Here is a 5,969-nt window from a genome sequence, read left to right on the forward strand (position 1 = left end):
ATGTTCGTCTGAAAACCAAATGAGCTAAGAAGCCAATCAGGGTCACATGACCCCACCAGCGCTTGTGATGAGAGCACAACGGCCATGTTTGATTTGAGACATGAGCATCCTGTCAGACTTCACGTACACACAGACACACACGCACACACACACACACACACACACAGAGAGAGACACACACACACACACATTCACACGCAGCCAATTAAAGTTGTTTGTGTATGTTTGTGTGTGTGTGTGTGTGCGCACGTTGCTGATAGTGGACAGTTGTCACACACACACACAAACACACACACAGACACACACAGAACATCCGTCAGGGATGAAGCAGGTACACAAACAGAGGGAAGTGCCCCTTGGTAACATGCCAGGACGTTACCATGGTTACCAGACGGTCCTGCTTGAAGGTCGGGTGAAGTGGTTACACCTCGTTGTCATGGTTACAATAATCATTTTCATGAGACCAACCGCTGTCTCCGGTGTCGACCCAACACAGCGGCGTCATGATGCTGTCGGATTTCAAAGGCTTTCAGACGCGAGGAAGCTAACGAGCTAGCTACTGAATGTGCGTGGCCAAGCTTCAGTGGAGGCAGCAGGTAGAAATGCAGCGGTCATGGTGGGAGGAGCCGGTGACGCAAATGGGAAACCGTCTGAAGACCAGACCGTCTCCTTTCGGTTCGGCCTTTGTGGTCTGAGGAGACCGAGCAGATCGAGTTGTCTGTGGGACGCTGCTCCTGAAGTGGCAAAGAGTCAAAGAATCGTAGTTACCTTGACAACCACTCGGTCTACATGTTCTGTTTCTGATCCTCACCTCACTCAGGTCTACTTAGATTTTTTAGTTTGGTCCATGTCCCATCTGCTAACACTGCAGCCAGCCACCAGGGGGCGATCCAGATGATTTGGCTTCACTTCTAGGAGCTATCACGTCGTATGGTTTGTCCTCTGCTCACTTCTTACAGTTTGTGTTCAGAGCTTTTTACAAACAGTCTGTGTGAAGAGTGAAGTGAGAAAACTTTGTGTTCATCCTCCCTGGTTCATCTGCACTGGACAGTTTATCAATGTTTTTCAACAAATGAAACTGAAATTTCTTTATTTATAAATTACTGATCTGATGGTTTTTTTCCATACATCATGTGTGTGTGCGTGTGTGTGTGTGTGTGTGTTTGCTTTTATTTCAATGGTTTATGTGCATGTTTCAATTTGTGAACATGTGTTTTGTGATTGTTTACTTGACCTGCTACACACACACACACACACACACACACACACACACACACACACACATGTTGTTTGTCTGTGTGCACATATTACAGCATGTTTGCATGAGATTCTGCATGTTGTCGTTCTTGCCAGCGTCTTTGTGTTTGCACGCTGATTATCCACCTCTGTGCCCACAAAGCCCATGTTGTGTGTGTGTGTGTGTGTGTGTGTGTGTGTGTGTGTGTGTGTGTGTGTGTGTGTGTGTGTGCGCATGAGGGACTTCAGTCCACGGCCCAACACACACAGTAATAGAGCCCGCTGGGACATAAGCAGGTCTACAGTTGCTAGCTGTAAATTGACCTGTGTGTGTGTGTGTGTGTGTGTGTGTGTGTGTTGAGTGGGGGGGGACCACAGAGAGCGATAATAACTGTTATCTTTCCCACAGGCCCTTATCGTTTCCACACACACACACACACACACACACACACACACACACACACACACACACACACACCTTTATACACAGCTGCAGTAATAATTAGAGCTTTCAGTCGTCCTCAGGTCGGGGTTCACTGACGTAATGAGGAAACAGTCAAAGATTCAAACTGTGCTGAGAAGTTTTAAAGTGACCAGACGCTTTGACTCAGTCGGTGCAGGAGCGACGGGACAATCCTGAACGTTGACTTCCTTTGTTTTTAGAAGTGTTTCTACTTTTACCTGTGACACGTTACTCAAAACAACATATGGCCCTCTAGTGGCCACAGACGTCAGTGACTGTAATTTAAGATGGACGTCAAGATGGCTCCTACAAGTGAAGCCAAAGTGCCACCGGGAGCCGCCATGTCGTCCACCTCTGGTCCGATCGTGGTGGTTTCTGGTTTTCTGATATATTTTGATCAACGTTGTTCAGAAGATATAAAGAAAAAAGACTCTGAAGAACAGCTTCACCTGTGTGTGTGTCTGTTTGTGTGTGTTTGTGTGTGTGTGTGTGTGTGTGTGTGTGTGCGCATGCGTGCGTGCCTGTGTGCGTGCGTGTGTGTGTGTTTGTGTGTGTCTCTGCGTGCGTGTGTGTGTGTGTGTGTGTTTAATTGCAGCACCTCTCCTCGGTCCACGTCTGCAGCTTGTTGTTTAATTGGTGCTGGAGGCTCAGCTCGTTAACTCTGCTCTCATCTGCCTCCAAAACAACATCACGCCAATTACTGCTGCTCACTCGCCCCCCCCCCCTCTTTCTCTCTCCTCGTCAGATGATATTTTTTCATGTATGTGCTTCACTGTCATGACCATAACTAAGTATTCAGTGTTTCCAAATCAGCTCAGGTCAGTGAAGTAAAAAGTTAGACATCATCAAATGATTGTACATTTAAATAAGTAATAATTCATGAATAAACGTATATATAACTCAATTTAAAAACCTGAAACTTTCTGAGTGTTAAATCCTACTTAATGACAGATAATGTTATATTTACATCTCAACTTAAAAAAGGTCAGAACTCTGTTTCATAGTTTTTATTATTTTGATCACAATATTAAAATCACATCACTAGGCTGCTGTTGAATAAACACTTTTACAGACAGAATCATTTTGGCTTCATCACATCAAACAGACAAATGTTCATATATGTTGGATTATTTCATATGTGAACAGACTTTATGTGATTAAACATGAATCATGTCTCATGAGTGAGTTTTAATAAAGTTTGTTGAATGTGAACAATGATCAGCTGTTATTGATAAATGTGTTTTTATGTGGATCTTCATCAGTTTGCTCGACTTCATGGATCCACACAAAATCTAAATGATAGAAAACATTTTCCATGAAAGTAAAAAACAAACCAAAGATAAAGATCAGAAAATAATGAAATCTTTTTACACACGTGGAAAAGTCGACAGGAGAAATAAAAACGAGTGAGAAGTAAAAGGAGAAATAAACAAAGCTTTAGAATAACGAGTTTAACTTTTAAATTCAGCAGATTTCTCTTGAAGAAATAAACATGATGAATAAAATCTTTCTCTCTAACTGCTCTGATCCAGCATCACAGAGACATTCACAGGTAACAGCTTCAAGTGATCTCTAGTGCTAAAGGATGGAAACATCTTCTGAGTGAAAGTGTGTGTGAAGGTGTGAATGTGTTTGTTAGTATCAGGATCAGAGAACGACAGTTTTCCTCTGTTCCAGTCCAGTTTCACTCTGATCCTCTGGATCTTCTTCACAGAGAGAACAGATGATGCTGATGGTGACCGTGCTGAGTATTTACCTTCATGGAACCATATTGTCCATAATCCAGACAGTTTGTTTCCCTTCCTCTGGACAGACTCTGCTCTTAAACCCAGTAACCAGTAAGTACTGTCTCCAACCAGGACGTCCCAGCTGTGAGTCCCTGAGTTAAAACCCTCAGATCCCAGGACTGAGAAGTAATAATCAAACCTCTCTGGATTGTCAGGAAGCTTCTGTTTCTCTCCTCGTCTCAAACTGGTCAGATCTTCAGACAGGACGAGCCATGGATGAGCAGAGTTTGGGTCCAGAACCACAGGACTGTAGGAGACCATGTCCTTCATCTTGTTCCAGATGTTGAAGCTCAGGTTGCCCAGATGTTTGGCCTCGTCTATCAGAGCTCCTGAGGCCAGCTGTGGATCATCCAGCAGGAGGCGCTGCTGGACTCGTTCCACTGCAGCCTTGTAGTTGAGCAGGAACGAGACGTCTTCAGCTCTCAGCCTGCCCTCTGTGGTTCTGATTGTGTCTGAAAGAGCCGTGATGTCTCTGCTCAGAGACTCAATCTTCTTCTTCATCATCCGACTCTTCTGCTCCTCTTCCTCCCTCAGTGCAGCCATCCTGGCCTCCTCTTCCTCCTCCAGAAACTGATGAAGCTTTTAAACTGCTCCTTGATCTGCGTCTCTGTGAGTCCGGCCTGGACCTTAATGTGTTCTGCTGTTAGTTCAAACTCTACTTTAACACGTTCAAAACACTGTAACTTCTCCTTCAAGGGCTCCAGAGTTTCCTGAAGCTGCTTCTTGTGTTGTGGTGCAGCTTCATCGATGGGTCTGATTCTGTGGTTGCTGTGTTTTCTGAATCTCTGCAGACGAGACACACTGGCTGCTGATGGTCCAGACAGAAGAGTCTGAGTTTCTCTGAGTGCAGACTGCAGAGAGCATGTGAAGAGCTCTGATCTCTCTCCTGTAAGAAGGTCTCACACAGGTTCTTTAACGCCAGGTTACAAGGTGGTTGAATCATTGAAGATCTTCTCTTACAAACTGGACACTCTTTTACTTCTTTGTCTTTCCACCAGCTCTTCACACAGTCTTTACAGAAGCTGTGGCTACATGACAGAAGGACAGGATCTCTGAAGACATCTTGGCAGATGGGACAGCAGAGATCCTCTTCTAATCTGGAAGCCATTGAGTCTCCAGGTGAAGCTGAAAACAGACAGTCAGTCAGTCACAGCTCCACGAACTTCACTGAGGTTCACTTCCTCTCTGAGTCGAGTTTGTTAAACTCACGGTCAGTGTGTGGAGCGTCGGCAGGTTGTAGTTTGACTCTTCTCTCCTGTAGCTGGACTCACTCAGGACGTTTGGTCTGGTTTGGTTCAGTTTGGTTTGGAAGGTGAATGTGATCGTCTGGTTTTCAGCCTGCGTCTCTTCAGGGAGGAACAGATGCTTCCTGGTTTCTCTGGTGTGTCAGGACACGATTGTAAAAAGTAATTCAAGCCTTGGATTTGATAACTGGTCAAAAGTCATTTGGCAGCAACAAGCTCACACAGACAAGAGACTTGGTGTAAAATAGCTGCTTGAATATGATCGTGATCTGCTGAGTGTTAAATGTTCAGAGGAAGTTCTGCTAGAGAGTGAAAGTGAAAGTTAAATATCAACAGGAAGTGCAGGGGGTCTGTGACGTAACTGCAGAGCTGAAGTCTCATTAAAGAGACAGAAGCAAAGTGCAAACAAATGGAAACAATGTCAGAGAATGAAAAGATGGTTTTATAAATATCCAACTTCCCAGCAACACTTTCCAGCTCCTCTTCCATCCTGAGCCATTCCTCAGCCAAATGGGATGTAAAGCACCAGGAGACCTCCTGATGAAATGCCTGAACCACCTCTCTCCCTTTTCACGAGAAGCAGCAGCAGCTCGACTCCGAGCTCACTCACCCTGGCTGAGCCCAGCCACCGGATGGAGAAAACCAATTTCGGCCGCTTGTATCCATGAAATCATTCTGCTCATCTCAGGGTTTGGATGTGAATCTAGATCTACTGGTCGAAAAGCTTCACATGATCATGGCCTCGGGGTTGGAGGTGCTGATCTCCTCCCAGCTGCTTGGCTGAGTCTGAGTCTGCATTACTCTGCACCAGGTTCTCCAGGACCCTGGCATAGACCTTCCCCTGGAGGCTGGTCAGTGTGATACCTTGATAGTGTCAGTTTGTAGCCTCTTGTGTGTGTGTGTTAGTGTGTGTGTGTGGAGGCCCATTAGTAAGCACTTGATTGACAGACTCAAGGATCTATCTATCTATCTATCTACCTTCTCTGTAAACCTTGTCCTCTCCTCTTGTTCTCCCCTACAGGTTTGTGGTGTCCCCCAAGGCTCTACTTTGGGTCCCCTCTTATTTTCCACATATGTTTGGCCCCTGGGGTAAATCCTGTGTAGTCATGACATCTCTTTCCATTGCTGTGTGGTTGGCTGATGATTTCCAGCTGATATTCATCTGATATAATACCATAATGCTGATGCAGCTGGAAATACTGATATCAACAGACTTCTGCAGTGAGAGCAGAAGAGTGG

General features: G+C 45.2%; 1 pseudogene; it reads right to left on the bottom strand.

Moving 5' to 3' along the window:
* Positions 1–3,138: 3,138 nt before the first annotated feature.
* Positions 3,139–4,594, bottom strand: LOC118116573 (annotated as a pseudogene).
* Positions 4,595–5,969: the final 1,375 nt, after the last annotated feature.

This window comes from Hippoglossus stenolepis, chromosome 10 (assembly GCF_022539355.2).
Source record: "Hippoglossus stenolepis isolate QCI-W04-F060 chromosome 10, HSTE1.2, whole genome shotgun sequence".
In the NCBI taxonomy this organism is placed as follows: domain Eukaryota; kingdom Metazoa; phylum Chordata; class Actinopteri; order Pleuronectiformes; family Pleuronectidae; genus Hippoglossus; species Hippoglossus stenolepis.